Raw genomic sequence first — 23,032 nt, 5'->3', positions numbered from 1 at the left:
TGCCTCTCAAGTACTTGATTATTTCATGTTGTATCATTTGAAACATAAGGACCATCTCTGATAGAGTTCCATAGCTCTGTATCATTATAGTTTACAACAGCTTCAATCAAAACCTTCCATTTGATATAGTTTTCTTATCCCAAAAGCATTGGGATCTTATTCGTAGATACCTCTTCTTCATCCATGACTTCAATCTCTTCAGATCTAGAAGCAAACACCTTTTAAACCCTAAAGCTTCAACCTTTAACACTCAAACTTCAAACCCGTGGTCTTCAGAGACCATACAAAGCTCTTATACCACTTGTCAGGACTAGATCTAGTGCAGAACTAATGATAGTCAACAAGAACACAAGATCTAATAAACTGAAGACCTTCTGATTATACCGACTGAATCAGTATAAACAGAGGCTAGGAATGAAGAATAGAATGATATAGCAAACACGAGAAATAAACAAAAGATTCACTATATCTAATAAATCATTAATGAACACTGAAACAGTTGGTGAGGTTTGCATGGCATGTCTAGGGTTTCGTGACGGCGGTACAAGGTAGCAATAATGAGGAATAATCGCTCTGTTTGATATGCTCTCGTATTCTATATTTTCTCGTCATCTTGTGCGTAAAACATAGGTTTCTATTTATAGGCCCATAGGCATTCCTTCTAGAAACCCTAATGATTACATAATGAATGAAAAAATAATTACAAGTGTAAAACTGGTCTTCAAGTATGATGAATCCTTGTCAAGAAGACCTTGTAATGCATAGTATGTTCGAAACATGTCTTCGAGCAGACTTTACTTAGAATATTTTCACAAGAAAATATTCTACTCAAGTAGACTTCAATCTTCAAAACTTATTCAAACTTTGCTCGAACAGGTTCTATGAGCAAACATGTTCTCCTTGATTTGTTCAATATTTCCTTAGGATTTATTATAAACAACTCCAGCATGCTTGGGTATTGAAACTTGCTCAGGATTGAACCATGCTCGAAGGTTATACTTTGAACATTTGAGATCTTCTTATATTGTATCCATGTTTGATCCACCAAGATGCTCGAAGGATTTGGTTTAAGATGGACAGATCAAGTTGCTTGCTCGAATAGCAAACAATACTCGACGGAGAACAACCTTGCTTGACGAAGTGTAGCTTGCTCGAAACTTTAAGCACTTAGAAGAAATTCCAGAAGATAATTTTACTCACATAAGATATCATTCTCGAGGTAGTAACACCATGCTCGAAGGTCCAAGCTTGTTCGAAGTCCGTACTTCACCATTTTTTGAGGAGGTTGAGAAGATTCCAATCTTCCTTTGCAAATATCCGACTCAACAGTTAACAACAATTTTAACCAAAGGAATGGTTAGAACAAGAATAGAAAAGGTAAAGAATGAGGCAACCAAGAAAGTGGATGACTCTGACATTTGAGACAAAACCAGGTACACCTTAATACACAATTACTGATTTAACGATTAACGACTTATTACGTAACAATCGAACGAATAACCGAACGGGTCTGGTTATGACCTAGATATCCTGGGAAGGCCATCTATAAGTGATACACGTTTAATATAAGCAAACATATTAGTATTATGGCCTTAGTTTGATAGCAAACCAGTTAAACGAAAACATGCTCGTTTAACTACCCGCTATGGACTTAAACGCGAAATAAAGTTACAAAACAAGCATTGTATCATCTGTTAAGCCGAAAAAGATTTATAAAGCACTTAGTGTGAATGTTTTAAATGATCCGTGAAAATATTTTTTATTTTTATAAACAAATAGTATGTTTTTATAAATTTACACAAAATAGCGAAAAAAACACGCATTTTCGCATTGTTTGTCGTGCCCGATAATTTTTTCGCGCCAAAAACCAAACCCAAATAAATTTGGACTTGGAATTTTAGGTTTGGGTAGGTAAATCAAGTTAAATGGGCCAAAATGGGCCAAAGGGATGCCCATCACATTTCCGGCCGCCACCCCCCTAAAAATCTATTATTCCTATGAAACTTCATATTTAAGAAACCAAGATATTTTGAAACCTCATTTCTAGAAACCAAACAAAAACTCAGCTGCTCTTTCATCTCTCAATCAAAAACTAAGGTATTAGCATCATTTTTAATCAATTTTATACATGTTTAATCTTGTTTAATATCATACAAACATGGTTTAATTACCAAAAATCATTCCTAACCATGCAAAAACCTTAAAAATGGTCCAAAAACATGTCTTGATCATACACATGGTTAGGAATAAGAATCATACTCTTTTTTTGTCCATAAACACGGATTATAGGGTTTAAACAACGTTTTTAAGGTTCAAAAGTTCGGTTTAATACCCTAGCCGAAACCCTAAGTTCCAAGGCTGCCATATCAATGAAAATTTCTTGGTTTGTGATATAGGACCTTTACTTAGCTTAGATAGGAGCACGAGAACCCGGAAATTGGATTAGGAGGGCAAAACCGGGCGAAAACCGCAAAGGTAATGTCGAAATGCTCAATTACGGGCTGTTTAGAAATTCGATTGTGATGTGCATATTTTTAGGTTATAAAATTTTTCAAGGAAATCAGGGACAATATTATTGAGTCTTTGTCCAAATTTGGTAATTTTTTGACCATCCGAGATATTTGGTGAATATATTACCTATTTGGGGCATTTATTTGGAAAAAATAGTTAAAATGCTTGAAAAATTATGAAATTTTGTGGGGAACTAATATTTGGTATATTATGATCACATGTGAAATTTGAGGTCATTTGGAAAAGTCTAAATATGTTTTGTGCATTCGTGCTTATTTGAGTTTTCGTAGTCATTTTTGGCACGAAAAGGATATTTGGCACGGTTGTTAGATTCTGCAATTTTTCTAGATTATTTTGGAATGTATTCTGGTCACTCATAAATTTTGGGGGAGTTTTCAAAGATCGTTTGGTATAAACGGGCGATTTTTGGGCTAAATATAGCAAATAAAATGATTTTTTATAAATTAATAAATCAGTAAATAATTTTAGAAATATTTTTATAAAAACCTAAATATTTTAATTGAGTAGTGGCTAAATTGTTATAATTTAATGATTAACAGAGAATTAATTATGCTAATTTGAAAATTAAACAAATTCAATTCTAATAAAAACCGACAAGTTCGTGATTAACGAACCTATTGGAATATCAGAACATCAAGAGTGATAAGAAATTATATTTTTGGATTAATTAAGTAAAAACAAACTTTTTGTGAGAAATCCAGACAATTTGGATAGACTGTGCACATTTTTTCTCAAATCAAACTGAATAAATGGAAACGAGCCCCGTAGCAAATCCAGACCCCCAATGTGTGATCTTTCTTTATAACTTAATCATTTTATTGACCAACACGTTTACCCCAAGCTTACATCCCCATTACTGTTTTCTAAATGCATAAACGAACAACTTGGCCCAGCTGGTTAAACGGGAAAACTAAGCCAAGTTCGGTTTTAAGTATTAAACATTGAACAACATCACAATCTAAGCCTACTGACACTTTCTGGGTATAACAGCTATACCCAGACTAGCTATACAGCCTAGTTTAGTATAATGATTATAATAATAATAATAAAATATTAATATTATTATAATATTCATTATAGGGACTAGTGTTACAAGTCAAACGAACTACAAGCCGACGTTGTACTGAATCCCGATTAAACCGTGAGTTTTGTGACCCCACTTTTAAATTGTTTTACGAACTTTTGGGGTGAAAAACATGTTGATACATATCGATATACTTGGGATTGTTTGATGATGGGAATTATCTAAGTGCTAACACACAAAAGTCCCCACGAGCACAGTGATTAACGTCGAGCCGGTGGCTTGTGAATAGTACTATTGGTTTGACGAACCCAAACGAAATCGGCCTAGTTGCCGTGTTACACTTAACGCCGTTTACACATGACCATAATGATACAAACATGCTATGTAGTGTTAGACACAGATACTCGGGGCATGTTGTGGGCGGAAGGGGGGCCAAAGTGGTTGATTGGGCGTGGGAATGGAGGCACACATCACAAACAGTCAAGGCTTCACTATAGCTTAGCATAATTATATCATAAACATACAAAAAAATGTACTTGTGAACGTACATACATACATACTTGCGTATTTACAAACTATGGTTGTTATACGCACAACTGATTACTTGAAACTTGTGAAACTCACCAACTAGTCGTAGTTGACTCATTTTAACATGTTTTCAGGTATACTGGACTTGGGCTAGAAAGTCAATGTGCTATGTGTTTGACTTGAGATCAATGCTGGGTGAATTGATGCAAGTGTGCTAGTAAGAAGTAAAGCCGCTTACGGGCTGGATTTAATTTGTATCACCTAGTTGTAAACGAAGTTAGATCAATGTAAAATATTGTAAATTAGTTTGTATTGTTCTTTATAAACAATGCGGTTGATAACAGAGGTGTCTGTTACATTTCCGTTTTACGCTTCCGTAATTTGCTAAATGGGGTGTGACAGAAGTTGGTATCAAAGTCATTGGTTATCTCTTAGGGTACCAAAAAATAACCGTAAGCTCGATTAATTCTGGAAAAATAAATAATAATATAATGTTATATACTGATGGATATCGGGATGAACTCGAAGGGCAAGTGAGTTATTATGGTCTGGAACATAATAACAGACTTGTTTGTACATGGGAATTCAGGGAGAAGTCGCGGGACATACCAATAGGTAAAAGTGGCAACATATGTGTATAAAAGGTAATGTTAAGTGTGTGTATATATATATAGGGTTAGGTTAGAATAAAAACCCACTTGAGTTGTGAAAACTCTAGAAACTTATTCTCAACCACATGCTTTTAATTAAAGATAATAATCTTGTGGTCCACAATTAAAGTTAATAAAAAAATGTAAAGGTTTATTTATATTTTATCTCTCCTAAAAACATATATAAAAATTACTAAAAAAATGTAAAAAACTAGCAAAACATTTTTTTTATGTTTTCGATGTTTGTATTAAATGTAACAACATATATTACATGTAACAAAAAAAAACGATGTTACATAGGGTTTTCGCGGGTTTTCTCAACTCAAGAGGGTTTTCAAACTATACTTCTTATATATATATATATATATATATATATATATATATATATATATATATATATATATATATATATATATATATATATATAACATGCATATGTGCTTATCTGGAACAAGGTGTATGAATATGTGTATGTCCTGTACTGTTGATACTAGTATATCTTATTGTAATTAATATTTTATTCGTGTATAATCAACGTTAATTTTTATTGTAATTAAAATTATGTTTTATTAAAACTAATATTATATTTTATCATAATTAATATTGTATTTATTATAATAAATAAAATATTTTATTTACCCTAAGTAATAATATCCCTTACTTTGATTCTTATTATCTGAAAATATTATTTTTATAATTTAACAGTTGCACCGGAAGATATCGAGATCCGGTAGCTTTACGTCGGATGAATAAACTGGTGTTGTCTGTAAACGAGAATACAAGAACGTTCGATCGAGTCTAAACTGGACCTTATTATATGATAAAACCACAAATTGAGTTTGATATTCAAGGCCCAGGAAAGAGTCATAGGAGGTGTGTTCTACATACGTCCATCTCATGGAAGTACAACCCTTCTCAGTTCGGGCCTAATCTTATTGTATATCTGTTTTCTGATAGTAAACTAAACTATTTTCTAGTCTTCCTTCAACTTCAGTCATTCAAGAAAAAACACTATTCCTAGGAATTACCTAGCGACGAGCCTAATTTATGAAATTTTATATATATAAAGAAAATTACTTTAATTTTCGATATATAATAGACCGTAGTCACCCGTATATATCATTTAACAGTTGTCGTTCAAAATTTTTCATACCATTAGTACGACCAACCCTGTCAAACCCACCTAATCAGCAAACTTGTAGGAACGTGTTCGTGTCGTGAACAAGACATAGATCGATACCTATAATCAACGTGAAGGTGCGGAATTCCTTAATGTGATCGAAAACAACAAGGTTTCTCATTATCTTCTCTCTATTTCTCATATATATCAAGGTTTACAATAAGATATAGCAAATATCAGTACATAGATGTTCTGGACCAAAGAGCTATGAAAACATGTCAAAATCACTATTTATACGGTGATAAGATGAATTTTGGCGCATAGATTTTCCCCCAGCGCATAAGTTCTCAATGGATATGTCTTTAGTGTATATGTTATACTCTAGAAAAATAGAAAACTGTTTTGGGCATAACTTCTTCGTTATAGCTCCGTTTTACGTGCCGTTTTCGCCACGTGCTCGTATTCAAATTCTATATCACTTCATATAATAATATCTTCATTTTAAATTCATCTAAAATGATCAAACTTTTAGCTCCTTTTAAGCTCCGCGAATCTTCATTTGATAAAGACGAAAGCAATAGACGTATGCACTAACAGACTCCCCCTCGGATATTACTGAGTCTTTCCATTCAAATTAAGTGCTTTAACATTTTAGCTCTGGGCATCACTTGTCTTCTCAACACATCTCTTTCAAATTATCAATTCCTTCCTTAAGTGCAAAGAACATTTGACGTCAAGCTTCAAACAATTGTTTAAACATTATCGTCTCTGTTTGTATAGTCTTTGACACTTTCCATAACTGAACTTCAATGATTCTCCCCCTCAATTCTTGATATTCTAACAGAATCCACCTCAAGCTTCATGTCTTGATGGGACCTGTTACTCATGATGATTGTAAGTTGAAATCTTAATTCACAATATAAGCATACTCAAATACTTGTAAAGATTTTTCAACCGTTTGACAATTTACCTGTAAGTCCCGAATCTGGATCACTACAATATGATATCAAGTATCTTGATGTTAGTGCGGAATCCTAACACAAGATGATTCAAGACAATAAGCAAGAACACGTAAAACACACGATGGAATGCTTAAAAACACAAGTTATTATTAACGTCGGGTACTTAAGCACTATGCTTAAAATACTCGTTCTACCAACAACACAGTGAACAACTAATCTCTCTCTCTCAAAACGCCAACACTAAAACCCTATACAATATGATCTATATATAGGTTAACAAAACAACTATCCCAATAAAGCGCAAACCCACCGAGATCCTATTAGGTGATCTCGGTTTACATCTACAAGCACACTAACACGACATACAATAATATAACTAAGTACAAACCACATAATATAGACCCAACAATCTCCCCCTTGGTTTGTAGCTTTGTCCTTTAGTCGTACTCCATAATATCAACATCGGCATCCTTTAGACCACCTGCCCAATAACCAGTTCTGATAATGGAAGCTGCCATTCTAGTGTATTCCTTTGCAGCCGTTTCAAAAATTGGATCAGCAATAATTTGAAATCCGCTGAGGGTCTTGATATCACGTTCTCCAAGCTTGAGCAAATCCTTTGGATCAACAAATCTGTATTGCCCCTTACCCTTCTGTAAACGTATGAAGACGGTAGCAGTCATACTGTCGAACATCCAGAATCTCATATTCTCTAAAGTTCCATCAGGTATTGCATCAGGTACAGGAATATGAGTAGCCTTCTTTGTTGCAAGCCACATCACGTTTACCATGGTTTTTCCTGTCTTTGGATCCTTTACACCTTTAGCTTTATTCAAGAATGATTCGGCAGTTGTCATCTTCAGAAAGCCTCTATCCACTTGGTTCCTGAGGAAGTTCCAGAAATCAATTCCTCTTTTATCATTAGTTGGATTGTGGAATGGTGCATTGATGAGGTCACTAAGATCCACCTTTGTCCAAGATCCAAAATCTTTCATCTTCTTGTCGTACTCGGTGTTCCCAGACCTTCATTTAACCCATCACATATTTCTTTCAGCATCAAATCCCCAAGACATTACCCCAGAACGATCACCATATTTATCTGAAAAACCCTTTTCAAAAGTAACAACAAATCTATCAGGATGGTCGGAGGATTCAACATTCTGATTTGAATTCTTCATAATCATAATCTTCTTTTGAAGTCGATCCGACTTCTCATCTGTCATTGGAGGTGTAGACATGTATTGTTTCAATGTCTCGGATTTATCTATGTTTTCAACAGGACGACCACCAGAACTGCCACCTTGATCTACATATGGAGTCTTTGAAGTTACATCAGCACCGCTCTTGAATTCATCTCCAAATTTCTGAACAAGTTTTTGTTGGAGGTCTAGATATGTAGCAGTTAATTCTCCCATACCAAACTGAAGCTCTTTAATCTTGGAATCTTTATCAGTGTTACTAGCCTCAAGTTCTTGAATACGTACGTCTTTGACAACTGAGTCTTGTTCGAGCTCAAAGACTCGATGTTGCAAAGCTTGGATGTCTACTGGTTCAGCTTCCAGTATGAACCCCTTTCCCTTATTCTGAAAAAATTGTTCCTGCATAGCAAGAATATGGGCAACCTTCTCGGAGGCACTGGAGCTTGACTGACCCTGATTGGTGGGGTCGGATGATCCAGATGGAATATCATTTTGTGGAATATCGGCCTCAAAGTCAAACACTTGAACTATATCATCAAATGTCTGTTCCTGGGTTTGAGGCTCAGCAGTTGATGGACTTGAATCAACATGAGTTTCAGGAACTGTTGACTCTTGTTGTTGTTGTTGGTGTTGCAGGTTCATTAATCAGAATGCCTGATCTTGGATCTTTCTTTCTTCTTTTTCGAGGAACTAGATCAGCGTCTGATTATTCTGGTACATCTTCATCTTGATTTTCAGTATCTGTTTGAGGAGGCTTCAAAGCAGTTGACTGAAGTAAATCTTTAAACTTCTCAAAATCTGGTAACTGTTTAGCAGATGGAGCAGTCTCCGTTTCACGGTGTTCAGACTCCAACTGTTGTACAGGAGTCTCCTCAACTTCATCATCAGAAACAATCTCAAAAGCAGCAGTACGCCTCTGAACTAGCGTCACATGCTCTTCAGCAACCTGAGCTGTCACCGGTACAGTCTCTGTTTCAGCAAAGCGGTCGAACTTAACTAGCTCATGAAGGCCTTGATAGACGATCTTTGCCCCTTTTCTTGATTGCTTCATCAACCCAAAGGTATTGGGTCCCACGACTTTATATCCAGTGTCTCAATAGATCTGACAAGGTCAGTGTAATGTGAATCAAAGATCATCTGTAGAAACCAAGGATACATAAGAAACATCTCTTTCTTCTTTCCCTTCAGATTGCTCAACATCTCATTGAAAACGAACTTGGAATAGTTGTAATTCCAATCCATGATCAGAGCATCAGTGGCCAACATCTGCGTATGGCTAATCTCATCGGAACCCCCTTTTCGTCCCGACACACACGTAAAGAATGTGTGTATCAGAAATCTCCAGTACGGGTGGAATAACTTCTTAATTGCAGGAAGGTAGGATCCCTCGTAGCCCATTCTTGTAAGGACCTCAGAAACAGCTGCAGTCGAGTACTCTGTTGGGTAATCAGGTTGATCCCCAAACAAAATCACTTCACGTATAATGTCCTCTGTGATGACGACTGGCTTCTTTTGCACTTTGGAGTCAATACACACAACTCCACCTGGTCCTCGCTGGTTGATCGAAGCATTGTTCCAGAAGTCCGTGATCATTTTCTTGCAAATGACAGGATTTCTCGTAAGGTGTGAGAAATCCTGCAAGTATTGAGGCCAATGATCATGGACTTGAACTCCTTGTGTGCTGGAGGAGGATCAAACAAATATCCAGCTATATTGTGAGTATCAACGAACTTTAGAGGAGCTTGATCAGCCATTACTGCAACAAACGAGCCAAGTTAGTAAATGTTTATGTAACTTGAGTGACAATCATAAGTTCAGGGGCACAATCATTAATATCTTAAAAATTTAGGACCAATTGTGATAAACACATATTAGATGGACCATAAGTGAAAAATAACAAAAATATTATAATAAATTTCGGTCCAGGATGTGTTTTCTGTCCACACAGGTGGATTTCGGTCAAATATTTGAGATCTCGGTCAAGGTAAGATGTTCTCTGTCCAAATCAACCGAGAACAAGATTTTTCGGTCAAAGGAGGGAGATCTCGATCAACAAAAGTCAACCGAGAACTCTTGGTTTGACCAAGGGTTTTTGGTCAAACCACCATAGAGACGGAAGACCCCTTGAATACAGCCTAGAAATCCGTGTTATCTTCTTCAAACAACCGATAACTCCAGTCTACCATGGAACCTGCAATAAACTCTTAAGACCACCAAAATGGTCTCAATCAAATCTAACAATCAACACGATACGAGTTCAGTAATGAACAAAGGTCCGGACAATTATTGACATCTCATCTCAAACAAGCCTACTAGGATTATCACAATGGTATCATGCTACATCCTCCATAGATCTCTTACCTGTAATCGAACACAGAGAAACTAAAACACGATCAGTCTTCATTAGGATGCCAAAATATTAAGGTTTTCGGCCAGAGAGATAAAAGGTGAATGTGAATTTGAAATAATGGCAATAATGAAATCCAAAACCCTCTTATATTTCCAATTTAATGGGCCGAGAACCCAGATGGGTCCAGTCAATCGAGTCCTGATTACAAACTTTGGCCTAAAAACTGAGTTATGAGATAACCAGTTACAAACCCAATTTGAACGCATGTTTCGAGGAGAATAGTTTCAAGATGAAAAAAAGGTTTAAGGAAAATAATACTAAACACAAAAAAAAACAACACGAAACACAAGTCTTCTAGATACCTATCTAATTTGGGATCAAATTTCAATTTTGCAAAAACGCCACTTTTTGAGAAAAAATCCGAACATGGAATCATATTGTTTAAGGTGCTGTCACTAGGATTCATGTTCAACATTATTATGACACAAAGAGACAAGCTGATAACAAGTATACTGAACTTTGCATGATTTTCATTGCATCAGTGATATGAATTTGGTTCAGTTCAGCACAAAGCTTTGATAGACATCACTCATGGACCTGTGATGCCTCCTATCTCTTCTCAAAGCGTATTTTCCCCATATCACCCCAATTTAACTCCAACCCCCTAGTGCTTGATGAAAAGTTTATGGACAACAAAAAAAATTTTAGGCTTTAAGGTTGAACGTTGGACTTACAAGCCGTCCGGACTTACAGGCCTTTCATTTGGAGTGTTTAGGACTTACTTGAGTGCCCCACCCTTGTAGTTCTAGTATGACCCTTTAAGCCTTTTTTTAAAAAAAAAAACTAATTTGTTTAAGAAATATATATACAGATAATAACACATTATTTTATTATTATTATTTTTTTTAATACTAAGCAAAGCAGTGCAATATTTATGGTGATCAGGACACTAACGGGCTCGTGTATGACTGGGTAATTGCTTTTCTGCCTATCCTTTGGAGAGATGTATATGAAAGCATGCACATTTCTTCAAAATGACTCTCCACAGTAAGTTTAGCAATTTTAGTTTATATCACTTCAACTTTTACGCATCATGGAAAGCTACCATACAAATCAGTGACTGTTCTAGGGCCTTTTAAGCTTAATAACTTCACCCGCTAGACACACAAAAACAATTTATCTATCATTTTCCAAAGGTTGGATCAATTTTCATTTGAAAATAATTTTAAGCTTCATTAAGCTATTGACTGAATAATCATATCATTTCCCAGAAGACACACATGTTAAGAACTCAGTCACCCCGGTCACTCTTTATCTTTCAGGTAAATGGCTATCCCGTATGACCACAAGTGGTTAACAGGATCAAACACATATGAGAATACGTGTCCCTCCAACTTGGAATTACCAACATAATTTTATGTGAAAGAGTTCAAAACATAAAACACATCACAATCGCCCCGAATGCTTTCAGTGTTTAGATAAATGGCTATCCCATGAATCTACGAGTAGATTACCAAACCAAACATATACAAGTATATTTTTGACTTTTTGATTTTTCTATAAAATGATAAAAACAAACACACACTATTTTTTGACTTTTTTATTTTTATAGAATGATAACAACGCACACACTATTTTTGTATTTTTTCTTTTTCTCCCCTAAATTTGTACAGAAATTATGACACGAAGAAAAATTTATGTACACAAGTTAAACCTCAAAATACTCAGTCATCAAAACGCAGCATCTTAAGAAATCCCACAAGCACATTAAATCTGGCTATTCCGACCGGTTTTGTAAATAGGTCCGCCACATTATTATCAGTGTGGACCTGTTCAAGATGAATCAGTTTCCGGTCGTAACAGTCACGAATAAAATGGACTTTGATGTCAATGTGCTTGGTTTTGGAGTGCTGAATGGGATTTTTAACAATTGCAATAGCAGCATCATTATCACAAAAAATGGGAGTGTTAAGAAATTCCAAACCGTAGTCCAGCAATTAATGTTGCATCCAAATAACCTGTCAACAGCAAGCTGACACAGCAACATACTCCGCCTCGGCAGTCGAAGTAGACACTGTTTGTTGTTTCTTGCACTGCCATGAAATGAGACGATCTCCTAAAAACTGGCAGCCGGCAGATGTGGATTTCTTGTCTATGTCATCTCCACCATAATTGCTATCAGCAAAAGCATAAAGATCAAATTCTGAGTTTTTGGGATACCAAAGACCTAACTTCGGTTGTCCCTTCATATATCTAAAAATGCATTTAACAGCAATTAAATGAGAGAGTTTAGGATTAGCCTGGAAACGAGTACATTGACAGACTGCAAACATGATGTCGGGACGACTGCAGTAGATACATCAGAGACCCGATCATCGATCGATAGTACGTTTAATCTACAGGACTCCCTTCAGGATCAGACGACAAAAGAGGCCTTTCTGCCATTGGAGTGGCGGCACTCTTGGAATTTTGAAATTCAAATTTTGCAAGCATATCTTCAACGTACTTTCCTTGATGCAGCAAACTTCTCGTCGAGCTCTGACGAACCTGCAATCCTAGAAATGTTGTCATCTCTCCCAACGAGCTCATCTCAAATCTCTTCTTCATAACCTCTTCAAATTCTGAACACAGCTCAGCACTGGTAGACCCAAAGATAATATCATCCATATAAATCTGAACCAGAATCAAATCTTTCCCGACGGTTTTAAGGAACAGAGTTTGATCAATGGTCCCCCTTGTATAGCCATGACCCAGAAGATGTGCCGTCAACGTAGCATACCACGCCCGAGAAGCTTGGTGAAGACCGTATAATGCTTTATCCAATTTGTAGACATGATTAGGATTCTTAGAGTCTACAAACCCCGGTGGCTGATCCACATAAATCTCTTCCTTAACTTCGCCATACAGAAACGCAGTCTTAACATCCATCTGATATACCGTGAAACCCATGAAAGACGCATAAGCCAGAAAAATCCGAATGGCCTCAAGTCTAGCTACAGGAGCATATACTTCGGTGTAGTCTAAACCTTCAACCTGACGAAAACCACGAACAACTAACCGTGCCTTGTTTCTAACAATAACTCTCGTGTCATCTTGCTTGTTTCGGAAAACCCATCTCGTATCTAATCTTTCTTTCCCTCTGGCAGTTCAACTAACCTCCACACTTTCAATTTATCGAACTGATTCAACTCTTCGTGCATGGCATCCACCCAACTTGGTTCTAGAAGAGCCATTTCCACCGACTTTGGCTCAATCTGAGAGATGAGAAAAGAAAAAAACAACTGTTTATGTGTCATGTCTGACTTCTGGTGGACACACCTATCTCAAGAGGGCCGATAACATTCTCAATAGGATGATTTCGTTGAGTTATTGTTGGAATCGGCTGGTCGGGAACATCTCCAGTAGGGGATAAGTTTGATAAATTTTCATCAACTTCGGTGAGGGGATTCTTCCATCCAGAAGCCATCGTACTGTGTGAGTACGAAGTGCTGGCAACGTATTCATTTGGAATGGGAAACAAGGGGCTCCCGAATATTTGACGAATAGGACTCTCCCCCTCAACTGTTGAAGCATTTTCTGAAGAGTTTGGAGAATACACAGTTTCCGTAACTTCTTTCGGCTGACTGATGGATGCGGGTGGGTTGTCATCAAGTGGTTCTGTGACATCATCATCCAGAAGAGGAGAGATGTGAGATACTGTATGTGGGTCTTCTTTCTCAGTATCTGCTGTAGCACCATCTGAAGTTTCTATGTTGATGACCGGAAGCACATTGAACGGTTTGAAGAGTTCATTGCAATCGAATAACCAGTCCGGACCAACACGAGCATCAGTCTCGTTTTCTTCCAACCAACGAACATCATAGGATTCTAGAATCTATTTAGTTGACTTATTGCAGACTCTGTAGACGGTGTGACCAGCATACACAACAAAATAACAATCAGCAGCTTTGGCCCCAAACTTCGGAGTAGACTCGAGATTCAGTAGAGTACACGAACAACCAAAGGCTCTGAAGTGTGCAACAGTAGGCTTATGACCATGTACGATCTCATATGGAGTTTTCATTTGTGATTTATTAATTATCACCCGATTCTGAACATAACAGGCCGTGTTGATAGCTTCTGCCTAGAAGAATAATGGCAGTTTAGAATCACACAGCATGGTCCTTGCCTCCTCGATAAGAGTCCTGTTTCTCCTTTCAGCCACACCATTCTGCTGTGGTGTCAGAGCTGAACTGTATTGACGGAGCACCCCCCCTTTCTGAGCAAAAGTAATTCAATGATGCATTCTTGAATTCAACGAATTCCTTTTAGTTTCAGATTCAGCAGATTTTCCATAAGCACCACAAATCTTTTGATCAGTTCTGCAGTTTCACTCTTATTTGACAAGAAAAACACCCAAGTGAACCGTGAGTGGTCATCAGTAATAACGAGATAGTAAGAGCTGCAAGAAAGACTCAAAACATGAACCGGACCAAAAAGGTCCATATGCAATAGTTGAAAAACTGATGAAATGGTATTAATCAATTTTGGCTTATGAGTTTTTCGATGATGTTTACCTAAAGCACAAGCCACACATTTTTCAATAGTAATAAAATCTTTAACGGGTAATCCACGTACCAAATAATTTTTAGCAAGACGATTCAGATTTTTCATATTAGCATGACCAAGACGACGATGCCAAAGCATGGCATTATGTTCAGACACCTTTGAAAACAAACAGGTTATTTCATCAGGAACATTTTTGTTCATGTTGATCACGTAAGCATTATCTTTTCTTTATGATCAAACAAGAATCCAGTCTTCTGGTATAATGATACCAGATTTGTGACACGCTCAACAAACTGTGCTTCAGCTCTGGAACAAAATTAACATTTTCGAATTTTAGAACACCGTTACTTACAGTACCCTTCTGCGTGATCTTCCCTTTTTCTCCACCCGCAAAGAACACATACCCACCATTAAAAATTTGAATGTCGTGTAGCTAGGAAATGTCTCCTGTCATGTGCCTGGAACAGCCACTATCAACATACCAAGGTCTGATGATATTCCTCCATAGCTGCTCCTGCACGAAGTGCGGGATTAATTAGACTTTGGCACCCAGTCCATAGTAACATTGGGTACACCTGAATCATCTACACTCGTTACAGGCTGCCATGACATATCTTCTTGATTATCTAAAATGGAAGAAGAAATCTTCTTTACCGGAGACTTAGGCATCCATTTATGTTTACCATTGTAAGATTTACTGTTGTTTGTACGAATGGATGGTTCAGTCTCTGGTTTGCGTGTAAAAGGAACAGACGAATTTGTTCTCCCGACAGGCCGTGATTTAGAATTCGAGTTAGTTTTTGAAGTCGAATCATGGTTTCTATCACTTCTACTAAACATGTTAGGCTTGGTCTGATGAGGACGAAACCTACCAGATTTGTTCTTGTTCCAATCACTGTCAGATTATGATGCCCGAAATTTCATCGATAGGTATCACGAGGCATATTCCTATGATAAAATCCATAGTAAGGAACATATGGATGATGTGGAAAGTTTCTAGCAATATGACCAGGAATCCCACAATTATAACAACTTTGACGTTTTATATAAAAATCATTGTGGTGAACCTTTTGTCTTGACCTATTGTGTGGGTCAGGTCACTTAGCTTGAAGTTTACCATTAGACCTGTTGTTCGGTTCGACACCCTTTTGTTCATTTGAGCATCCATCTTTAATGAACTTGGGTGGTGGGTAGTTTTTAGCAAAATGTTTTATTTTTATTTTTCTTATTAAAATCCGCATCATCAGATTTCACAGTTTTAACAGAATTAACCACACAATTGTCTTTGCTCTTAAAACCAGAGCCCACACAAACAGTCGAACTAACAGAATTCAAAACAGGCAGTTTTAAAGAAACATTAGAATTAATGTTTTTATTAAACGAAACACAAGAGTCATCATCCTCATCAGTCCATTCCTCAACAATTACTTTCTCTACACATGAAGCAAACACGTTAGAATCGTTCACTCCTGAAGTGGATAAATTTGTATTCACAGGATCAGACTTGTCATTCTTATCTTGTTTACCGTACTTCATGCCCTGTACCTTTTCTTCCCGTTCTTTGGTGACAGGAAGTTGAACATAGTTGTTATTGTAAGGTGGGGGTACCCGACTATATCCTATGCCCTCACCTTCGTTTTCCTTCCACCATAACTGATTATCAATCATTGAACTAACTACTTTACTGGAACCCTTGAATTATTTGAAATCAAGTTCAGCACTTTCAAATTTAGCATTTAAATTCGAAATCTCTATTTTGGAGGCTTCCAGTTTAGCGGTTAATTCAGAAATTTCCTGCTTGGCATCTAAGTGGTGACAACACTTTATGCTAAATTCATATTTAAGCTTAGAAAAATCCTTTTGATTTGCTTCTATTTTATCTAAGAAGGCTTTTTCATTTTTCTTAAGTTTAAAATTTTCAGATTTCACTCTTTCCATATCTCTAATCAAGTTATCATTGTGGAGTTTATATAAATTAATTTTATCAACACACTCTTGAGAAATGGTTAAAAGCTTACCTCAGATGAGCTGGGAGGAGTGAAGGCCATGAATGCGAATTGAGGTTCCTTTATTTGCTCCTCAGCAACATTTTCTTCTTCAGTGTCTTCAACATGAGCATAATTAGCAGTCTGATTGCTAATGTTGAGAGCAGCCATCTGATCAGCCCAAGAAAATTATTGAGTAACCAAACCCCTTTCAGCATTTCCCGAACTACCCCCAACTTCTTCTCTAGCGTTTCCCACTGGAACCAGCGCCCTTTTCGTGTTTCCTTCCTTTGCTGGGTTGGTATATTCATGAGCAAAGTGACCCGGCTCGTGACAGTTGTAGCACCTCAGAGTGTCCTTGTTAAAACCCACATTCTGATTATTCGGCATATTCCAATTATTCCTTCCCATTCTCTTCGTGAATTTCTTAGCCCGGAACACCGCCATGGCAATCTACCAAGAGATATCCATTTCTTCAACATCATCTGGATGGATTTGATCAAGCTCAACAGCAACAACAGGTTGAACCAAATCTCCAGCTAGGAATGCATTGTAGCAGTTCATGAACCCCGCCATTAAAGCTATGTTCTCTTGAGTTTCCTTTGGGATAGAGGGAATCTGACTGGAGTTCTGACTGGCAGCAACACCAGATGATTGAGGTTGAACAAGCAGCAGGAGATTGAGCAGGTTTAGTGAAGAAGACTGGAGCTGGTTGTGGTGAGGTGGAAGATGATTGACTCTGAGTGGATTTAAACATTTGGAAGTTGCTTTGAGGTTGAAATTGCGGTTGTCCCTGAGTAGTCTTGAACATTGAGAAGTTGTCTTGTGAGATGAGTGCATTATTGGAAGCAACGTTGTACCCAGCTGCACTATAGGAGTTTGCGTGATTTATAGCACGTTGCTTGTCATCCATGTCACATGCCTTAATGGCAGCCATCATCTCGGATATAGACATCCTATTGAGATCTTTTGTCTTCTTGATAACGGCAACATTCATATCCCAACTTTTAGGCAATGAGTTCACCAACTTGTTGTTTATTTTAGAAGTTGCCAGATAGATGCTTGCAGATCTCATCTCAGTCACAAGAGCTATGAACCTTTGAAGTTGAGTTTCCAACGACTCTCCCAAAACATGATTAAACATATTGAATTTCTATCGCAGCAGGTCTTGGCGACTTCTCTTCATGTCTTCGTTTCCTTCATACACCTCAATTAATGCCTCCCACAACTCCTTAGTAGATTAGAGTTCTCTAAAACCCAGAGCAATCTCAGGTGAGAGTGTCATAGTTAAGGTTGAGAGTGCCTTTTCATCCTCTTCAATTTTAGCAAGATCATCATAATCGTACACAGCAATAGGCTTCACAACAACTTTAGTTGAGCTCTCACGTTGATACGTGATGATTTGGGGTCCCCTAACTATGCTTCTCCAGATTTTTGCATCTTTCATCTTGACATACTTCTCGAATCGAAATTTCCACTAGCTGAACCCCTCATGAGACAGTAGACGAGGCACACGAGTGGTGGTCCCCATTATGGAATCCAGTTATTGATGGAGTGAAGCATTGGATGACCCATTATTATTAGTTAATTGATCCATTTTAGTTTTAATCAGTCCAAAACAAATCTTAAGTCTAGAAAACTCTAAAGTCCAATACACAAAGCCCAAATCAAATTGATCAGGTCCAACTACGTTAACAGTATGCGTTGACCGAGAACCAAAGATGACTGAAAACTAAAGAATGTTGACCGAGAATAAAGGTTGGTGACCGAGAATGGAGATTGTTGACCGAGAACCACAGAATTTGGCCGAGAACCCTTAAATCTAACCGAAAACGATCAGATTTCAGAAGAAAACTTGAACAAATTGCCAAAAACCCTCAAAACTAACCGAGAACCGATTTCCTTGGCCGAAAACTAGAGATTCAATTGGATTTTGACTATAACAAACTCCAGAGTCTAGTGGGATTTGATTTGTTTCCAAAACAAAATCAATCTTTCACCAAAAGCAATCCTTTCTCTTCTCCGATCAACAGTTCGCCGGAAATACAACCAAACCACCAAACACTTAGATCTTGAATTCGTTGATATCACAATAACGAGCCTGAATATGTCAAAGGCTCTGATACCAATTGTAAGTCCCGAATCTGGATCACTACAATATGATATCAAGTATCTTGATGTTAGTGCGGAATCCTAACACAAGATGATTCAAGACAATTAGCAAGAACACGTAAAACACACGATGGAATGCTTCAAAACACACGTTATTATTAACGTCAGGTGCTTAAGCACTATGCTTACAATACTCGTTCTACCAACAACACAGTGAACGACTAATCTCTCTTCTCAAAACGCCAACACTAAAACCCTATACAATATGATCTATATATAGGTTAACAAAACAACTAGCCCAATAAAGCCCAAACCCACCGAGATCCTATTAGGTGATCTCGGTTTATATCCATAAGCACACTAACACGACATACAATAATATAACTAAGTACAAACCACACAATATAGACCCAACATTACCACCACGAACATCAACAAAAAGTTGTTTATCAAGTCCAAATTAATGATCTTGAAAAACGCTAACTTTTAAGTATGTTTCAATTGATTTTATAAAATTTTGTATTCCAACATCAATAGTCGAAAATAAAACGGAAATATAAAATCTTTTTGGTTTTAATGAAAAATAATAAAGACAGTAAACAAATGAACTTCAAAGCTATTTACAAACATGTAAACCATTACATATTTTTGTGAGTTTGAGCAAAGAATCATATTGACCAAATTGCCCTTCCATCCACAGTTTTATTTTCAGCGTTTATTATGACTGGTGTTAAGTCAGCCATTGATATTGTTGTCCACCTAAACCTTCCAAACAAATGATTCAGCAATTTCAGTGATACATTTAATTAGTTCAATTAAGCACGAATCTTATGTGGACCCCAACTATCAGACATAATTTGTATATCTTTATAACAGTGAGTTTTTCACATGTATACTTTTTCACTATTTACTTAAAATCGATTAGCTGTGACTCATGAAAAAATAATAAAACAAAACAATTCAGAACGTTAAAATTTTGCCTTAAGATCGGTATTACTACACGCAGATAAGGTTCCATTTTAACAAAAATAAAAGGATAAAATAAGTTGAAGTTGTATAAGGCTTTAACAATCAAGTCGGATAATACTATATTAGCGCGCGGAGAAAGTTCAAAGCTTTATACGAAACACCAAGAAAATAATGCAGAATATCCAAATCTTTACCTTTAGGTTGGATAATCTTATCGCGCGGGAGAAGATCCAAGATTTGAATAAAAATAAAGAAAAAATTAAGTTGAATTTCTTTGCAAAATAAAATGAAAAATAAGTTGAATTTCTTTGCAAAATGAACACATGCACACACAACAATCTTTAAACTTTTCTTGTTTCTTAAAGCAGATATTAACTAAGCTTCAAGATGTTAATCCACTAGATTCGGCTGTATTTAGGTTTATATCACTTAATTTTCCTTACATGTTTGTTTTAAAGGCCTACCAATGCACTAATACATTTAAGCACACAACCTTTTATGCCTACTTTTTACCAGATTTGGGACCAGATGATCAGTGTACTATCATCTTCCCTTTTTGCTTCAAAAACTCATTTTCAAGGAGCAATATTTTTTCAATGTTTTTGAGTTTTTAGCATTTTTGAATATTTTTGACTTTTTTATATTTTTAAATGTTTTTTGGTTTTTCTAGAAATTTTTACTCCCCCTAAAATCAAAAACATTATCAAAAATAAACTTGACTATTTGATGTGGTCTACAGCTACTTTTAGATCACTTTTATTTAATCACAATGGCAGCCTCATTAACAAGAATAAATAGTTAAACAATTCAAAATGGACATGAAAAGCAAACCGTAATGAGCTCCATCTTTCCAGATTTCCTGTGTTTGCCCCGCCCTCCATTGATTTGGCAATGTTTAGCACAACCATGCTCCAATGATAGACATTATGAATTATGGGAGCCCCTACACACACAGTTTAAGAAAATAGAGAAATCCAGGCCCGCTTGGTCTTGGACCTCATGACATTTTCAAAAGTCTCAACATTTTCAGCAGTTTCAGACAAATTTGTTAACACAGAATGCTTGCTGTCTAAACACTCAGAATTAACATTTAAAACATCTAAATTTTCTAAAGTTTCGGATTTTTCAGATATGACAATGTTATCCGAACTTTCAAAACAAGACTCTTTCTCAACAAAATCTTGTTTTGATTTTACATTTGAGTCTTTTTTCTTAATGATCCAATGATATAACATTGATTTGGATCCTTCACTTAAAATTTCAAACTCTCAAAACTTTTAACATCACAATCTTTCAAATCAACAACCTTAACAAATTTAGGTTTGATATTTGAATTGACATTTAAGCTTGTATTTTTAGATTTTGAATTTTGAAATTTTTGTTTTTCTGTTTTTAGAACATCTTGGTTGATTTTTGATGTTACAACATCTGATTTTGGAATGTAAGAAAAGTTAGAACTCTTCTTATAATAAGTAGATTCCACAGTTTGTGTACATTTCTCTTTTCGAACAAAGAAATCCTTATTGGATCGATTTCGAGACTGAATTTATTTCTCACTTTCAGATGTTGTACTATATACGAATTCTACCTTATTAAAAAATTTTTGGTGGTTGCCATGATTGTGCTTATAATGATTAGGACACACAAAGAACACATGTCCCACTTCGTTACAGTTAAAACATCTCCTCCGGTTAACAAACTTTCTAACCAGAGGTTCTTGAACACGATCATGCCTAGTTTTTATATTTTCTGATTTTAGAGGCTCAGGGGAAATTAGGGTTTGATCTTGCTTATACCCCAAACCATGATCATTATAACCATAGACAACTTCCCCAAATATTTCATCTCTACCTGTCGGTTTGGGGAGAATATTGTTCAGGAGGTGAGATGCTGCTTTGAAACTGTTAAGCTTCAAATCAACCTTTTCATTAATAGTTTGTTTTAACATCAAAATTGTTTTCTCATTTTGATCAAACTTTTCCCCTAGTGCATTTTCACATGTTCGAAGCTTAGCATAAGCTTCCTTAATACGTTTAAGGTCATTTGGTAAAGAGTCGTTGTGAGTTTTTAAAATTTTATTTTCCACATCTTTTTCTAAACATTCTTTATGAAGTAACTCACATTTTTCACATGACTTTACGTTATGAATGTTTAACGACTCATGATTAGACTCTGATTTGATTTTAACATGATGAGCAGAAGGTTCAGAGTGTACCTCGAATAACTTAACCTCATCGACTTTCATAGTTGGGATGTCTGAACTTTATGTTTTAGCTTGATTGAGAATAGGTTCAGTTCCCTTAGTTCCAGCAGCAGCTTCCTCAGCTTCATCCTCACCATTAATTTCCCTCAATTCCAATTTCAGAGGATCACAAGTAGACTAACACCATGATTCCTAAACCAATTCTTCATCAAATTCTGAACCACTATCATTATCGAACTTCAGAGTGGTCTCAAATTCTGGCAGTGATAGTTCTTCAGATTTGACGATCTTTTCAGCAAGTTTATCAATCCTCTATTTGACGTAGACTGTCGCGGTCTACTCAAACAATTAATTTTAAGACTTAAATACCTATAATAAGTACGGGTAAATAAGGTCGTCTCCTCAGTGACTCAAGGAAAGTGCAAGTTTATTTAATTTATAACTAATTATTTAACCTAAGCGGACAGACCATGTCAAGCGGTTTGTAGAAAAAGATTTAATTAAAACTAATTATTACTTAAAAAGATTTGTAAACAATATTAATTAAAAAGCATTCATTCTAGGTTCGGATAATGTGACATTCAACTTAATCACAGATTTACTTGTCTTGATTGCGAAGTAATTACTAGACCTAGTAGTTTGATTGTGATGACAAACGATACCCTAACCGAATTGTTGACACAATTGAACTCGATCTACACAATTACCAATTTATGTTTTATGACAACTAATTAAGTAGCATGAACCGATGATTATAAGTTCAACGACACAAGAGCCTAACCCTAAGTGTTGATGAACAAAACCAAACAAGTGATGCACTAATCAATAATCGCAAATATAAATTGATTAA

Source organism: Bidens hawaiensis, unplaced genomic scaffold, assembly GCF_021521415.1.
Source record: "Bidens hawaiensis isolate Kalapana, Puna unplaced genomic scaffold, B.hawaiensis_p1.1 tig00012955_1, whole genome shotgun sequence".
NCBI lineage: Eukaryota > Viridiplantae > Streptophyta > Magnoliopsida > Asterales > Asteraceae > Bidens > Bidens hawaiensis.
Note: the sequence above shows the minus strand (reverse complement) of the source record.